This window comes from Protopterus annectens, chromosome 12.part0 (genome assembly GCF_019279795.1).
Source record: "Protopterus annectens isolate FY-2018-M chromosome 12.part0, PAN1.0, whole genome shotgun sequence".
NCBI classification, from domain to species: Eukaryota; Metazoa; Chordata; order Ceratodontiformes; family Protopteridae; genus Protopterus; species Protopterus annectens.
In genome coordinates this window covers 926,887,993-926,905,745 of record NC_056746.1, presented here as the reverse complement: position 1 = coordinate 926,905,745, position 17,753 = coordinate 926,887,993, and the positions used below count along the sequence as shown (strand labels likewise).

The 17,753-nt window shown below is 38.9% G+C and overlaps 1 protein-coding gene across 1 annotated transcript in view; it reads left to right on the top strand.

Annotated features, from left to right (window-relative positions):
• Positions 1-1,268: 1,268 nt before the first annotated feature.
• LOC122816881 (activity dependent neuroprotector homeobox) overlaps positions 1,269-17,753 on the top strand; it is a gene marked incomplete in the record, with an annotated part of 782,566 nt that continues 766,081 nt past the window's right edge. Inside the window, 1 exon segment of the mRNA XM_044089956.1 lies at positions 1,269-1,893.

The window sequence follows — 17,753 nt, the reverse complement described above, 5'->3', positions numbered from 1 at the left end:
ATATATATATATATATATATATATATATATATGTATGTGTTTGTGTGTGTGTTCTGAAATGGCTGATGAGATGGATTATCTAAGAAATGCATGATTTTTTTCTTCAAATTTAGGATGGCACTTCTGAATATAATGCAAAAAAAATCAACCAACATGGTTCTATTATTGCAGAGTGAGAATGCAATCCTTGTAAAAGAGCCTGTGTACAACAAATTTTATTCAATTTCTAATTATGAATTAAAATGTCTTAGCATCATATATCTAAAACTCCTCTACCTAATTCTACTTTAGCTATTATAATAATCAGTTATATAGTACTATACACTGTACCTGCATAATACATAATTGCACCAGAATAGATATGATCTTAAAACTTCTGAAATTTATGACATCTGCCTTTTAAAACAATACTTTTCAGAATACAAATAAATTTGTGCATGGCTTTCAGAAATCATCTTGTCATTAATTACATCCATATGTAAATAGGAACCTTAATTAAAAGGTTCAGAAGTATTGTTCAGCTGGTTTAAAACTAAACTTTGAAACAATACTATTTTACTTCTCTCCCAGAACTTAATAGTACCTACTTGGCCATCATTGCAAGACTATCACCCCTAACTAGCTTCAACTAGTCAATATGGATCTTCATCAGGGCCATATGCGATAATGTAATACATTTGACACCTTGGGTCCATAAGTGAGTCTTCAAAATGACCCATGTTATGCAAAGTTGTCTTTCAACAAAGGTGAACACACTACTGCTCTTAACTCCTCTCCAGTTATGAGTCCTTATGTACTAATAACTATGAAAACAATGCTTACATTTATGATAACTCTATAAAAAAGTGCTGATATCATTAACGGAGGAATAGCTCACACAACCACCTGACTACTGAGCTCTGTAAGACGAGCTTCGCGGTCTAGTATACCTCCGCGGCTTAGCCAGAAGAAGGCGCCATTTCCACTGGTAGCAAATGCGCAGCGCCAAAGTTCTGCTATTATTGAATTACGCCCCCTGGTGGAGTTAGAGAACATTATTATATTTTGAGCAACAGCAAATCTCGTGAGAACACACCCTATTAGATTATGTAATTTATGACTTTATCCATTCTGGTGGGAAGTACCCTATGTTTCCTTCTGATGTACTTTTAAAAGTAGCAGTCAAAATCACAAACAAATGAACTAAGATACTTTACCTTAAAATCTACCTCAAGTCTGCACTCTGTTGGACAATAAGTCCCTTATGCTAATAAAGTACTGACGTAAGTTCCGTTCTTTTCGGACGCCATTTTGGCAAGGGGAGGTTTTAGTTGAGGGTATTGTTTTTAACTGGAAATTAGGATACTCTGTAATGTAATGTTATTTACTCCGTATGTTTTATACGCACTGGACCTATTTAGTAAGTTGAAAGGGACAGTATTGTATCTGACCCTGAATCACCAGATGTCTTTTTGATGAGGCAAATTTGAACGAGCTCCCTCTTTCGGTCCTTTCGATTTCCCCGATGGTAAAAAGCGGCACTTCGTCGATCTGTCTGTGAGGCGGAGGAGAGAGAGAAGACAGAGAGAATTACAGTGAGGGCCGCCCTTTGTTTCCAATGCGGCTTGGGCTCTTCAGTTCTCCTGGAGATTACCCATCTCCCTTCCTGTACTCCTCGGTGTATTGCGCCGGTCTGTAGACACGTTTTCCCCTTTCCTCTTCTGTATCAATCAGTGTGCCTGCGCGCGCCTTTGTCAGTCCGGAATTTGGAATGCAGTTCTTACCCCGGTGTTGCAAACGTTGGGCTGCATCATCCTGACACCTCTGCTGTCAAACGGATCATTACCTGCCGGACTTATTGGATCTTGCTGCAGACCGGTATTGTGCAGGAGCTGTTTAACAAGCGAAGCCCAGGTAGGATGCCACAGTGCTAACTGCCGCTTTTTTTTCCTCCAGGATTGTGAAAAGTAATGTCTCCACAACTGTGTGAGCACCCTAGTTTTTTGAGGTAGGATCATTTTAATGTTGTTAGTGGTGTTGTGAATTGTTCGTGTTGCCTAGGAATATATTTCTACAAGCTATCTGCATGATTTCTTAGCTTCACTGCCGGCTTCTATGGCCTTGACAGCAACATAGAACAAGCGGGTCGTAGCGATCAGCTTAGGCTTGATGACCAAACAGCGTTCCTTTTCAATTTGTCAGTTAAGACAGCTGTCAAAAATGATGCTGCGCCGCGCTTTGTAATGCAACGTGCTTTTTAGTAGAGATTGCTAACTGGGTTCGCTATGCAAGAAACCGATCAGCTGCAGGCCGGTGTCCGAGTTAAATGTAGGTTGAGATGATAATGCAAGTAGCTGAATGATGCATGCTTGGCTGTGTATTGCAGGTATTATCAGCTGTGTCCGATCGTGAAATGCTGCAGGTTTCAGTGGATTAGTGAATGATGGGCACATCCTTCGCTTTGGTCAACATCTTTAAGTAATGTGTATTGCGATTTATAGCTGCTTGAAATGAGTCTGTTCTGTTTCGGCATATCAGTAGTGAGTTCTGATCGTAATTGCACAGCTACTACACCTTTAGCCAAAAACGGTTTACCATGTCTTTTTTATATAATATATATCATAAGCATAATCTGCTGCTTTTATTTGAATGGTAGTGCTTCTTATAATGCATAAACAGTGGTGGTTATTTTTAGTAAGATCCGACCTTTTTTCTTTTTTTTTTTTTTTTCCTTTTCTTTTTTTAGTGGCATGTCTGCTGCAGTGATCTCCATGGATTGGGTCACACGGATTACTTATACTGCTGTGTCAACAAAATATAGTTTACAGGGTATAGATGCCAGACGGTGTTTGCATGAAATGGGTGGAGGTTAAAACACCATTCATGCGTGTTTGTGGCATATCAGCCCCCACCCAAAATGCACTGCAGCCTGTGCTTTAAATGTAGTTTGTATGTCGGCTGCAAGGGGGCGCCCTTCTTGTTGAGTAGTGTAAGGCTGCGATGGGGGAAGGGCTGTTAGCATGTCTGAGATTTGTTTTACAGCGCCTCCTATCGACTTAAGAAGAAGATTTGCCACTTGGCTAACATGGTGTGTATAGCTGTCATCTGGCAAGGTGGGGAAGCCAGTACAGTTTAAAGCACAGAGATGATGGTTGGGGGCACAAACACAGGGTAACTATTTCCTCTTTCATGAGACTAGGATGTAAAACACATTCAGACTCATATGAGGTACTTTGCTAGTACAGACTTTTAGTAGAAGTGCATTTGTCCTTGGTGAAGAAAATGATGCTTTATTACTGGAAGTTGTGATAAAAGATGCATTGTTTATATGTGAACATTGGAATAAGTTAAGAAAGGTGACTGAAATCAGTGTCAGACATTGTATAAGTAAAAGGCATTCAAACCACCATGATGTAGTTTTGATGCGAGTAGCTGTTTGCCTTGATGGAGGATTTGGGGAAGAGTGTGGTGTCTCTTGAGGGTTACTTGAAAGACTCGTGTTAGTCCAAAAACTTGAGTAATTGTAAAATCTGTGCTGGTTCAGTAGACTGTATCCCATCACCTGTGTTCACTTGAACATTAGGATACATTGTTGCTTAGCACTGCAGTTTACAGTCCCTTACTCCAGTAATTCTGTTCTGGCCTGTAGACATCCTCATGCTTGCTGATAATACTTAATTGTCATACATGTAATACAGTTGTAGGAGTATTGAGTGAATTTCTGCCGTCATTGTTTTACTCTGTATACATAGCTATTTAAGAAATGTTGGTGTTTTTTGAGGAGACTGGTTGTAGGTGTTTTTCGGTTCTGATGAGTGGATTAAAACCAAGGTTGTGCAAAGTGGGGTTTTTTTTGTGTATTCCATTTTCCCCCTTTCATTTACTGTATCAAGTGCTTATGCATGACCTTGTCATTATTTGTAGGAATCTGAAGTGATGATTATGCGCATGATGCATATGTATGCATTATATGTTTGTGCTCACCTTTAAGATGAAAAGCTGGGTCACATAATGCAGCCACTATTGAAAGTTGTTTTTCTTAAGTTAACTAGATAGAAAGTGAAACTTGCCAGTCAAGACAAAGCTCAATATCTGTGTAGTCATGATACTAGCAGGCTCTCGTGACCAACTAGCAGTGGTCCTGAGTAAAGTTAGGTGGTTAGCTCACTTTGTCTGTCTGCTGTACAGTACTAGTTTTAGTTGCCTCACTACTGTGCAGTTACTATAACTTCCAGCTGCTAGCACGCATAAGTCGTTCAACTGCATTTTCTTGTATTGATTTCTTGCTCATGTGGAGAACTTTTGCTGATCTGTGAAGAAGTGGAATGCACCAAGATTAACTTGGCACTTCGCTTATTCAATTTTTCCAAGTCTAAAATGCACCCTTGTGGTGCAGATTTTCCATTTGGTAAAGAATTGTAAGTTATGTGAGTAAAATGCTGGGTTATTGTTGACGTAAAATGTAGATGTTGTTTTGCAGGATTTTTTTACTATGGTGCAAGGATCAGGGGGGTATTAAAGGTTTCTTATTGTACAGAAATAGTTGGTTCCTCAAAAGTGACTTGTTTTGTCCAGTAGTACATGCTTAGTCAAAATTGTTTCTCAATTTTTAAATGGTTTTATTTCATTTATTTTGCATTATTGACACTGACAAGTGTGTGTATATGTATAGGTGTTTTCTTAAATAACTGACATTGTTGCAGCATTTTGGCCTTAATATTTTGAGTGGCATTGTTGCAGCATTTTGGCCTTAATATTTTGAGTGGCATTGTTTTTTTTTTCTATATATACAGCAATCACCTCTAGTGTTTTGAGATCTGTTTATTTTTAAGCTGCTTGCTCTTAAAATGACTGCCAGGAGGTGCAATTTCCAGGTGGCAAAGCTGCATGTACACTTACATTAGAATATGAGCTGGCTTTGCTGTTCCTTTATTCTAGTGACAGCAATGCGTGTCTTGCTTTTTATTGCATCCTTTTTTCCATTCATGCAGCAAGTTGCTTGATGTAGGCTTAGGAAGGTACATACATCACTGACTTGAAGTGCATGCCGTTTTTAATTTCTAGTTTTTTGCGATGTTTTGCAGTCTTTTCAGATTGTTTTACAGGTTGTACAGTTTTTGTCCTGTAACTAAAAGGCTCGTGCTAATAAGTATTTGGAAAGCGTGTGTTCTTTGTGTATATATAAAAAAAAAATAATGCTTTATTTGTATCTGTTTTTGTGTGGTGGTTGCCTAGAACTGTAATTACTTCTATATCAGTAGTAAGGACCCGAGTGAGTTTAGTTTGATTATTAGACGTAATGAGAGAGCGAATATCTGAAAATGTTCAGTTGCAGAAGTTAAATATGGGCTGTGTTTCTCTATTTTTGGTACTTGTGTATTATCACAACCACATTCTGAATGACCAACAAGTTCATAACTACAGCGAAATGGTAAGCGACTCACTGCTGTCAGAACTGTTTTATTACAGGAGGTTTAAAATCCCAGGTGGTAATAAGAATCGATGGTGAATTATATTTTCTAAGGATGACCCGAAAACCAACCAAGGAAATGAAGTTGTAATTTAAATACATAATTGTGTGTGGTCGTTTTACTTTAGCGGTAAGACTCCAAAGTCTGAGATGAATTCAGAATTCTACGTAGTGTTTCTGTGGTCTGGCTTATATTAAGTACATTTGCTCCCCATCTCATTTTTTGTCCATCTGAACTCAGTGTAGGTTGCTGTAATGCATTTATGTAAGTCAGAGGTTACTAGATCAGTTGTTGAAAGGGTCTACCAAGTCCTTATTTTGTGCAAGTATTTAAGTTCTTTTATGTTCTTGGAGTAGTTTATGAATTTATGTTTGCGTATTTCACTGTTGCCTTGGCCCCTTCATTATGTTAACATCAGAATGGAGCCCCGTACCCCCAACTCATGTCAGGTCATCATGCGCCATTGGGAAAATCTGTTGTCAGTGATACCATTTTATAGCAATACAAGCAAGGCACGGCAGAATAACTGCCTGAATGCACCCTCACCCCTCCAATTTATGATGCCGCCCTCATATGAAGGCAATAGAAACTAAAACGTAGTACTACAGACCATTAAACACCTCACGCCCACAGTGCAACATATCCAATTATGCAGCATGCAAGTGCAAGTACAGGCCACAAACAGAAAGGCAATGGCATGGCTAGGAAATGTGTGTAACCTTACAAGAGTGCAGGGTGTAGAGGCTAGCAGAAAGTTAAAATAGTACTTCCATTGGTCAACAATATGAGTCAGATGTTTGAAATTTATTCTGGTAGCTGTTTAGCATGTTAAGTTATTTGTTCTCTCAATCATAAATTGTAAAACGTTAAGGGGGTTTATTATGTTTTGCTGTGTATTTTATGATAACTTGCATTAAAAGTGTTTCAGAAAGATTTCTGCAGTGTGAGTTGTTGGTTTTACAATGTGGTCATCTTTTTAATCATCCAAAGCCAAGTTAAACCAGGTGAATCCAGACTGGTTTAGAGACACTCTTCATACAAGACCTGTGCCAAAGGCGAAATGGGCAATGTTCAACAAAATATATATATATATATATATATATATATATATATATATATATATACTGCTGATGGACTTGCTCTAAATGGACAAAATGTTAGACTAGTCCATGAGTAGTGGAGTTGATTGATTGATAAACCTGGGACATATTAGGTGTGTATATAAAACAAAAATCTGCCATATACATTTAATACTGCTGTATTAAAACTCCAGTTAGCCAGTAACAGGATTGATTCCCAAACAGTAATGGTTAAGTAAACTTAATTCCATTGCTAGGATTTTCATAACAGATATGGTTGGCCTAATGATAAAAGGAAACTTGCTTGCCACTAACATCCTGTAGCACATGGTGGTAGTACAAGTAGGTAACAGTTTTTAAAAACCACTTATTTGGCATGCACTGACATATTTTTTTGGTATTGCTTGCAATTTCAGTTGTAATAGTTCTTGTTTCTTGTGTTAGTTAAAATCTGTTGATTGTCAGGTCTGACTTGGCATGACCCTTCAGTGGAGATCTGTTCCATATTTACATATTCATAGATTTTTATGGACTGTACAGTAGAGTTACTAATTGTTGTAGAAACAGCCAGTATATTGCTAATTTAGCAGCAGGACCTATCAGTAAAAGTATACACTGTGTATTTCGGCAAAGGATGCCATGCTGCCTTTGGCAGGGAAGGTTAAGGTGGTGGACCGCTGCTGACAGGGATGTGAGGCAAGCAAGACATTACATGGGATTTTCGTCATCCCATTTTGTGGAAAATTGGTACTTTAAAGGGGGAATTGTGAGACTGACTCGTAAATTATTTAATGCTGTATGGTACTGTTTTACTTCACAAACTTTACATTACTGAATTACTTTTCAGTTTTTGTGTGAAGTTCCATATACAAAGCACTTGCATTGGTATTGTACAGTTTGGAATTCAAAGCTGCTAAGTGTGTTACTGTTTTATTCAGTGTCCTTTATAATGAGTAGATTGTAATTTAAAGGGTTTAACCCAAGCTTGGAATGTTCATGTGTGCTCGAGGTGTTTACACACTCTTGAGTGGTGTTTTTTTTTTTTTTAACCCAGTTAATGTTGAAAGACGGCTTGGAAGAATTTAATACTGTAAGCTTGCATTTGAAAACTGTCTTTCTGATTGTTGGCACAATGTACATCATGAAGCCTGTTGTACTGCTTACCTTGTAAATCTGTTGATATCTTTCAGACTTCTGGATATTGGAAAGGACTCAAAAAGTTGGTATGGTACTCTGGTTTCTCTTAATGATGCACTTTTTTTAATAGTAAAGCAGTAGTTTTCTGAGGTAGCTTTACAATCTATTTGCTTAGTGGATTTTTCCACAAGGGGGCATATTTGTTTAGTGTGGTTTCAGAAACTGATGTAATTTGTTTCTTCAGAGCATTGTAAAATGGTGGAATTGGCTTGCGGCCCCTTTTGTCTCCCTGAGCAATTTTCTTCTATTACCTCATTTACTTTGAGGGACAGTTTAGCGTGATAAGCTAACATAGTGATGTTGGATTACAGATATATATCCAGAGAGAGATAGATATATATCCAGAGAGAGATACATGTCTAATCTATTTGAAGTACTTCAGTTAGGACTGATCTCTTACTTGAGTACCTAGTTCAATTTTTGGGATAGAAAGTTGATGGCCTGCTTCTCATTGTTAGCATCATTGGAATGAGGAAGGAGAGTGAGCTGACTGTGCTGTTTCCATACCAAGCAGCATTCCTATCTCCTGTGTGTCTTTCTTTGTGGCATAGCCTGTTCTAGTCTGTTCTGACTCTTCTAGTTTTAGCATGTTTCATATGGTATGACATGTCTTTTTAACTACATGTTGCACTGTAGAACTGTATAACAGAATTTAATTATTTTTTGTGAATGCAAAGTACTGTTCCATACACTGTATTTCAGCCTTCGATTGAAGGACTTTTAAGTGGTTCATTTGTTGCCCTCATTTTTATGGTGGTGGGTTTCTTGCAAAGGTTAGCTTGTGGTAGTCCATACTTGGAGATCTACATGTCCTTGTCAGCAATGTATCACTCACTTGTATCTTGGCAGTTAATGTGGATGGGTGTAGACAGCATTTTTGTTGTGTACTATAAGAATGACACAAGGACTTCAAGTGGTGAATAAATTAGTCTCCAGTGTCTGTGACCTAATTTATGGGGAGCTGTGCATGTCTCAAAAACAGATACACTCCCTTCAGAGACTTCAATACATATTATTAACTCAGTGGACAAGAGTATTAATATGAGAGTGTTATGTCTTCCATTTCCACACAGCTGTCCCACAGTTGCAGATATTTTACATGCCTGGACTAAAATGTACTGAAAGAGGTATGACACTTGAACAAGTAAACATGCTGTTCTGTAATGTGGTTGCTGGTAAATTTCTGGTAGTTGATCAAAGAGTTGTTGAGTCCTAGGTGATGGCTTGCTTGTTCTTCATTTTAAATGTAGCCTCCTGTTTCGGATCCAATTTTTATTTTTGGCAGGCAGGGTTAGCCCCCTGGCAGTAGATGATTGCCTGTCTTGAGGTTACACCCCAGACCCCATGTGCAGAAATAGGGAAAAGAGATTGTGGGTGGAGTTGTGAAGTTAAGTGTGGGGGGGGGGGCAGTGGCTGAGTTATAATGGACATTTAGTAGACTAGAATTGTACCTTACTGCTGGCTAGTGAAGTGAAGGCTTAGACCTAAGCTGTCTCATGTTTAGCAGTTTTTAGTGTTTGGTATAGTACTCTTAACTTTTATGCAGTTAAGCAGGATGCTTTCAAGAGTAAGCAACAGCACTGCATGAAAAAAAGATAATTTGGTTAGAACAGCTGCATATTTCTTAAAATCAAGGTCTCCTCTTCTCCCTCCTTGCTACAAAGTAGTAACAGCAGATGCTTCAGACTTTGCTTGGGAGAAGTTTCAAGAGAGAGGAAAGTGCTGGAGTTGTGGGGCAGCAAGTACAGGAGCAAGCACATAAATATCAAGGAGATACTTGTCCTGGTGAAGGTATTCAGTTCTCTGAATCATCCTTGGTCCCGGTACCTCTACAGGTGATACGTAAACTAGCAAGGGAGAACCAGGCCATGCCCCCTTTGCAGGCTAGCCATGTTATCTTGGGGTACAGCTTCACAGCACCATCTCACTCTATAGGCATCCTACAGTCTGTCAGAACAAAATTATGTGGCATAGAAACTGAGCAGGACCAATGCAGATTCTGTCAATTTTTTTTCTTTGTACAGGAATATCCCTGTATGCTTTTTCACCTTTTCCACTAATGTCCAGGGTATTTCTGAAAATTCAGAAGGAATCCCCCAAGGTATTTGCGGTAACTCCCTTCTGGCCTAGGCCACAGTGGTTCTCCCTTCTTTTGGAAATAGCCGGTGCAATTACTACGTTTCCTCATAGAATGATCTACTTGCACAAGAATGGGATACACCCCAACATCAGTTATCTTCAGTTGACTGTCTGGATGATGGGGTCTTGCTTCCTTTTAGGCATCTGTTTTCTGAGGGTATGCAGCAGGTACTAATGGAAGCAAAAAAGCCTGCTGCTAGAAAATCGTACATTAGCAAGTGGAAAAGGTTTTCCTAGTTGGTTCAAACACCATAACCAACACTCATTCAGAGCTAATTGTTCTCTGGCTTAACATTATTTGTGTGAGTTACTATTCTATGGCCTTTCTTATTCATGTATCAAGGTTCATATATCTGCCATTTTAGCATGTCTGCCCGTGGATCCTCCTCTTTCAAGGCAGTCATATGTCAAAATGTTCTTGAAGAGGGTTTTGCATAAGAAGCCTCAAGTAAACACATGGGCCCCCCTTGTAGTCTTAATTTTGTGTTGGAGAAACTCAACACTTGTTCTTTTTGAACCAGCTAATCTGGCTAGCTTGAGTTTCTTAACATGGGAAACAGTTGAATTGATTGCTTTGACTTTTGCAAGGACAAGGTTTCTTTGAGAACTAATCCTCCTTTTAAGTGGTGTCCGGGTTTACTTTAATCAAACTATGCGTCTCCCTGATTGTTTTTCTTTCCTGAACCTAAACATGAGTGAGAGAGTACTTCATACCTTGGATGTCTACAGACCACTGTGGTACTATCTTGACAGAACCAAGTCTTTCACATCACACCATGGCCCTTCTTTCACCTCCCAAATATAGTTAGCTAAGGCAACTATAGTAGTGATCATTCAAACATCTGTTGTTGCGGTAAGTACAGCTTTCACAAATGTACTTTCTTTAAATATTGATTTGAGAATAAGGTGGCACAGTGGTCCAGCAGATAGCATTCCTACCTAGCAGTATTTGAAAGGTTGGTTCCCAGTAGCTTTTCTGTGAAATCTGCATGTTGTCGTCGTCTAGGTTATCTATTTGGATTTTTGCAATGGTGTGTGGTTTCTTTCAACATAGAGTTGTCCTGGAGCAACTCCTTTTGATTCTGTCCCTTTCCCCGACAGCTTATCCTTTTATCTTGAGTAACTGTGATGCGTGCGTTAGTTGTAGTACATTGGGGTTTACCACATTTTAGTAGAATGAAATAATTACAGAGGCAAAACATCAGACACGGTATGACATGTACCATCCCTGTGTTTGCATTATTAGTGTTTTAACAGATGTTTAAGGGTTTTAATCGGGTAGGTGCAGCTTGATCAAGCTATGTTGTTTTTAGTGGTGAGCTGGGGAGAAGAGCTCTGCCAATGTATAATGGCACCTGTATTGCACTTGTATCCACAGCAATTTACCTTTTGTGTAATATTTTTTTGACAGCATGGTTTGAAAAAGTATTGTTTATCGTGTTTAACAGCAGTGTCATCCAGGCTTGGTTTCAGTTGTTGGTTGATTTGTGCCATTTACTTAATGCCAAGTAATAAGTAGTGTTAAATTTGCAGATTTCTGCTGTTCTACATTTGTACTCAATCTTCAGGGCATCCAGAGCTGAGTGAGATGTGTGACGTAATCAGTAGATGCATCTCCCAAGTGTAACAGTTGTTGAGCTACCAGTAGGTGGCACTGTCTGGTTTCATGTTTTGTAGCATTGTCTTTGCGTAGTCCTTTAACAAGGATCGAACATTTATCAGGTAACTCTCCATTCCAGGTTCAGCCTGGGAAAAATAACAAAAGTGATTATTATAATATGGCATGTAGGGATTCAGAGAGCGGCTGTAGGATTTGTTTACCGCGGTAAAACATCGAACAGTGATTAATTACTGGCTCCGCCCAGGTTACCTCCTAATGTAACAACATAGTGTGCAATATTTTGAATGACAGTAGCTGACTTTTATGAGTAAGTATAAACATTTGACAATGTAACAAACCAAATATATGTATAGTTACATAAGTGGAGTAGAAAATTTGAGGATTACATTGAAGTAGAAGTGCTAGAGATATGGTGTTAGGAAAGCTAATAGAGACCAGGAGACCAGTAAGATGAGAGGAGACTAGATTATGTGTGTGGAATAGTGCAGTAATGGCTTGGTAAGCTGCGTCACAGAATGAGTGAGTTAAGCAGGTGGCTCAGGTATGTGGGAGGTAAGGGTAGTGTGCAGCTGGAAATATCGGTTTAGGTGACATGTCCGTAAAATGGACAGTTGCATTTCATCTGTTTTAGTTTAGTAAGTGGTGCTTAATCAATAGTCTGAGCAAGGAGTAGTTTGCATGATCAGTTAAGTCAGGAGGAAGTGATTGCATTGGTTTTGGGGCCAGTTCAGAGAAGCAGTGGCTAGAGTACAGCCTGAGATAAGGTGGATACGAAGATTTGACTTGGTATTTACTTTTAAGTCATTTAGTCTTTGAAAGAATAAAGGCAGTAGAGTTCATTCTGTGGTGAGTTTGATAAGATTAAACACATTTTATTGGAGCGGGTCTGTGGCAGGCTTTTTGACAGGGGCAGATGCATTTAAGGGGAGACAATACTTAAGTTGAACAAGAAGGATGTCTTTTCTTATAACCGTTCTTGTTGGATTTGAGAGAAACTAACCCAGAATGTTTGATCAGTTAACTCTTTTTGTGTGTTCCTGGAAGTTTAGTGATCAGTCTAGCTGGATCCCCAGACATCTAAAGGAGAGACTGGTTTCATGTCCTTGAATAACAATGTTCTTGAAAGGATTGGGGGGGGGTGTATAATAATGCCAAATAATATGGATCTTTTTTCTTTGAGCAGTAGCTTCTTTGGAGTTTAGCCAGTGTTGTAGCTGATGAATGTACTTTTGAAGTTGTTTCAGTTGTAGAGGAATTGGACCTGTAGATGACAAAATTGTCTGTTTAAAGTAGCAGCTGTGAATAGGGTAGATCTAATGGAAGATTGTTGATGAAGATTGAAGATTTGTGAACAGAAGAGGTGTTAGAATGGAACTCTGTGGGACTGCAAAGTGAATGAGGGAACTTTTGGAATGACAAGGTTCTGTCTTGCCTGGAGTGAATGGTTGGTTGGATATCATGCCTTTGAACCGCGTAGTGGCACCAGTGCTGATCCCAGTGTCTTTGCATATGGAAATTTTTTTCACCAGTAATTTTACCATGGGGAAATAGAGTGGAGATGGGGGGGGGGGTTGGGGACTGCAAGAAGAGCAATTGACTTCTTTTGGTATTTGGTTTGACAAGATTTTCCAGCATAGTATTAATGGTTACAAATGTGCTTAAGAGGGGTGGTGATAAAATATTTGGAGTGGTATAAGAAACAAGGGCAAGTATTGTCAGGTGCAGGTGATGAGCCCATAGGACTCCGTTCATGATAGGCGTAACATTTGCTTCAAGATGATTTTTTGAGAATAAAACTGTAAAATTAAACCTTGGGAGTAGGCTACCTTTGTGTGATTGGGTAAGGATGTGCGTATGCTTGAGAATTCTTTGAGGAAGTCAGAAGGTGAAAGATCATATGTGTAGGATAAGTATCCTAAACTGCATTTATTTGGGAGGATCATTCTCAATTTGGCTCCGTGCCAGAAATGTTTAAGGAAGTGAAAAGGGAATGTTTCTATCAGAAGTTCTGGGATAGAACAAAAATAGTCTGTTTTGGTTATTTGGGTTTGTAGATTTTTGGGAGCTTTTAGCTGATTTGGCATGGCTCTAAAGGTAATTTAGGAGGGTTTTACATTCGCCCCTGGGTTATTTATGAGGAATGTAATGGGGCAGTGATCAGTAAAGGTTGGGAGAAAAGTAGAATTGTGGAGATGCCCTGAATTTTCTTAACTCTAGCAGGGAATGGTTGAAATTTTATTATCATCACTGTAGTATTGTTCTTTGGTCTTTTAATCGCTAATTTAAATATATGGTTATTTTGGCTGTGCAAGTCTCATGCCTCCTGTCCATATTTTCACTGAATATCCATAGTTTTGCCTAATGTTTTAGTCTGTTTCTCATAAATTTATGGTTTTCAGGCGAATCACTGAGGATTGAAGTAACTAATTTTGATACTTTGTAAGAAAACTAAGGAGAGCTGTCAGAAATTGGTTGGTAAGTTACAACTGTAAAAAGCAGATGCAGTAATTGTGAAGTGGATGTTGAAGATTTTAAAAAGAACTAGTAATTTTTCAGATGGTTCTAAGGGAAAGATGTTTTACAGTGGAAAGACCTGTTATATGAAAAGACTTTGGTAGTCACCCTGTAGACATTTATGTTCTCTAACACTGAGTGAACACTTCCCAAGTGTGAAATGCTGGAAAATTACTAAAGACCATCTTCTTTGAACTTGGTACTGTTTCCCTACTTAATATGACCTGCTCCCTTACTTTGAGCAGCCATTTCAAAGTTTTAAGGGAATTAGTGTGTGGCTCTTTTCAATGCTTTTAATTCACACTAGCATATGTATGCCCAAAGTCCATTGAAGTGCATGAATGCAGGCAAGTGCTAGAGCTTTATGACCTCAGAAGACTTGGGTGGTACTGGAATATAGATGGAGATTGCTCTCTTGTATGTGCCCTCCAAATGGTAGCTAAACAGTGGTAACTGTCCTCGAAAGACAAAAGTCCATGTCAGATGAGATCTTCACAGCATTCAGCTAAATAGCTTGGCTGTTTTAGGCTGCTGCTAAACACTGCAGTTCATCCTTTTTATGAACTGAAGGGCCTTTACTTGGAATGTGAGGCTGCTTTTTGGTGGTTTGCTGCGGTGCCTATTCGTATTGGGATTATAGATCATAGGAGGTTACTAGGCTAATGGCCTTAGGGCCCTTACAAGCCTAGCCAAGAGTTTATCCCCAAAAAAGAAATCTGTCAGCACCTGTTACCCTTGTCAGTGAGGGGCAAATTTGTGGTTTTGCATTCACTCGTCAAGGTTGTGGTTGAAGAGGGTCAGCAAAGTGTTCTGTTTGACATGTATGAGACCATCCTGTTTTGTTCCCAGTGGCCTGTGCATCTTTTTGGGTGCTAATTCTCTTGTTTTCACATGGGATGATCCATTCAGCTAAGATTAGGAAGTGAGGGGCAAATTTGTGGTTTTGCATTCACTCATCAAGGTTGTGGTTGAAGAGGGTCAGTGAAGTGTTCTGTTTGACATGTATGAGACCATCCTGTTTTGTTCCCAGTGGCCTGTGCATCTTTTTGGGTGCTAATTCTCTTGTTTTCACATGGGATGATCCATTCAGCTAAGATTAGGCCATGGAATTAATCTCTGCTTTGTGCTCTATCAGATATGGAATGTATCCATGACCAACAGGGGTGTGTACTTTTTTGCCTGGACATGCTGGAGACCTGTAATTGTTATATCTGATGATTGTTGTATGTATCCTTGTCCTTGCATGCAAGGAAATAAACTGAATGCATGTCTTTATTTTTTTCTGCCTTTTAGTGTGTGCACTTTTTTTTCCCCCTAGCTGTGACATATGCAGTCTTTTCTAGCCTGCTTCTGGGAAGGGGCACATTCATGGATCACCTGCTGATGTGTTAACTAGGGTCAGTCTTCATTTCCATCACCATAGGGACAGGTGTGACTTGCAACTGTTTTAAAAATGTGTTTAAAAAAAGTTTATATAGTATTCCATTTCTGGGCTCCATATCCATAAAAAGTGGTTAATGGCTCATATTGTAGCCACCTGTGTTTTTCTCTGCTTTTGTTCCCTCTGCTTGCTTAGCAACAGAACCTCTCTGGGTTTACTGACTGATGAGCAACAGAACCTCACTCGGTTTACCAACCTGTTTGTTCCCCATTACTGTGGTGAGAGCTGACTTAGAGGAGCAGTCAGAGGTGGTTTGGGTTTTTCACTTATGTGGCCCTACAGAGGAAAGGGGAATGTAGTGGGCTGACCACTGTCGTAGAGATATCAACCATGGGATGAGTAAGCTGGACCATTTTAAGCCTAGCCAGTTTCCCTTCTTGTGCTTGAATTGACCTATTCCATTTGGTGAAAGGTGTCGTATATATTGCTGTCTGCTCCATGTGTGACAATTTCTGTGAACATAACTATGATTTAATGAGAATAAAACAAACTGTTCCTTGTACAAACATAATTTGGAAAGTAATGATTTTAAGAAATTTATGTTTACTATCCTGGAAATCGTCCCTCACAGTGACCGAGGAGGTTCTTGGGGGAACTATATTAGAATACAGAGAATTAGTTTGGCAGTTAAGACTAAAAGTATCCAGCCCTCCTGGACTAAATGAACATATTTCTGTTATCCCGGCACTCAAAATTAGAGTGAACTATAAGACTGAATGAATGTGCAAATGGTATACTTAATGTACATCTTAAATGACTAAACATTTTATAACATTGTAAAATCAATTAACAACACACACTCTCTTACTTGAATGCAAGATGTTTATTTAGTAAATCATGTTTTATCCTGTATGTTTATGTTGTTGTCTCTCTAATTCACTTTACGTCAATTATAAGAAATGTATTTTATTCATTTGAGTAGATTGTACTAGTTAAATGAATTCCAAGATGGAAAGATGGTTCTAATGAAGTCCAACAATGCAGAAAGGACGAAAGTGCTTAACCAGAGAACATGTGTACTGGCACGTTTCACGTTTTACTGAATCAGAGAGCTTAGTGGATTGTTGTTTTACAAAATTTTATTGGATTTATAAAACCAGAAAACTTGTTGACTGTTGCCAGTCCACAAATTTGCTCAGAATAAGCTGTGTGTTCTACTTATGTTTTATTGCATGTGTATGTTCTGCAATGTTTTACATTAAATTTGTTTTTTATAAGTGGTCGAACCATTTCTCAAAGTTTTTCTACATTGATGGCTGTTTTTCCGAAGCATTTTCCCTGGTGTCACGCTACATGAGCTTTTTATTTGTTTTTTATGTTGCAGAAAAGGTTTGGGTCCCAATAATGAATATTTGTTATGCCATTTGACTTGCTAAAGTGCAGTGAATCCATCAATACTGAATCGGAGGGTGCCTTGTATACCAGATACAGGTCATCCCTTAGCAGTCTGTAGGATACAGAGTACAGTGACACTGCTTTTAAGTTGGTCCATGAAGGATATAGTGTTTAGGCCTTGTATCCTTTTTAGTTGGATGTCTCTGGGTGTATTTAGTTGCTACATGTGTCTGGATAGTTGCATGCCAGGAGGCATTATATTCAGTGACATTCCTGGGTCTAGACACAATCTTTTTTGTTTATAAACTGTGCAATATAGAAGAACTTTCTCACAAAGGTGGACATATGTGAACAGTGACCTAACGTTTGATAAACATAAGTTTCCAAATCCAGAACAAGCCGGTCAACTCTTGGTGGGAGCATTCCCTGGGACAGATGACTTTTCAAAGTGTACAATAATGCATTTTTTGGCTTAGTGTCAGTTCATTATTTTGGCACCTGCTATTTATTTGGGCAAACCTTCCTGCAGGATGATTAGGTCATTGGGTGATTTTATTCTTTTTTAAGTGAGAGGGGAGGTTGCATGAGAAGTTTGGTAAAAGGTACATACGTTGGTCACTTCTGAGTGCCAGTAACTGTTTAGTTTTCATTTTTGTGTTTTACTAGAATGCAGTCCCATTGCAGTGTCAGACTGCTGTAAACAGTTTGCCTTTACTTCAGTTAGCAGTGCTTGAAACTTTGGTTCTGCAGTCCATTTGACTCTATGGATGGTGTTTTCAGGGTTGCTGTGATAAGCATAGGTAAAATGAGCTGTGTGTACCTGTTGTCAGAAAGTTTACTAGATAAATATTGGATGCTCCTTTTATGTAGTCATTTTGTGTGTCCGTTCAGCAATGATTGGTTGCCTGTATGTTAAGAAAGAAAGCTAACTTAAACCTCGTATTGAGGCTTTAGTCTGGAAATTACACACTTGGTTG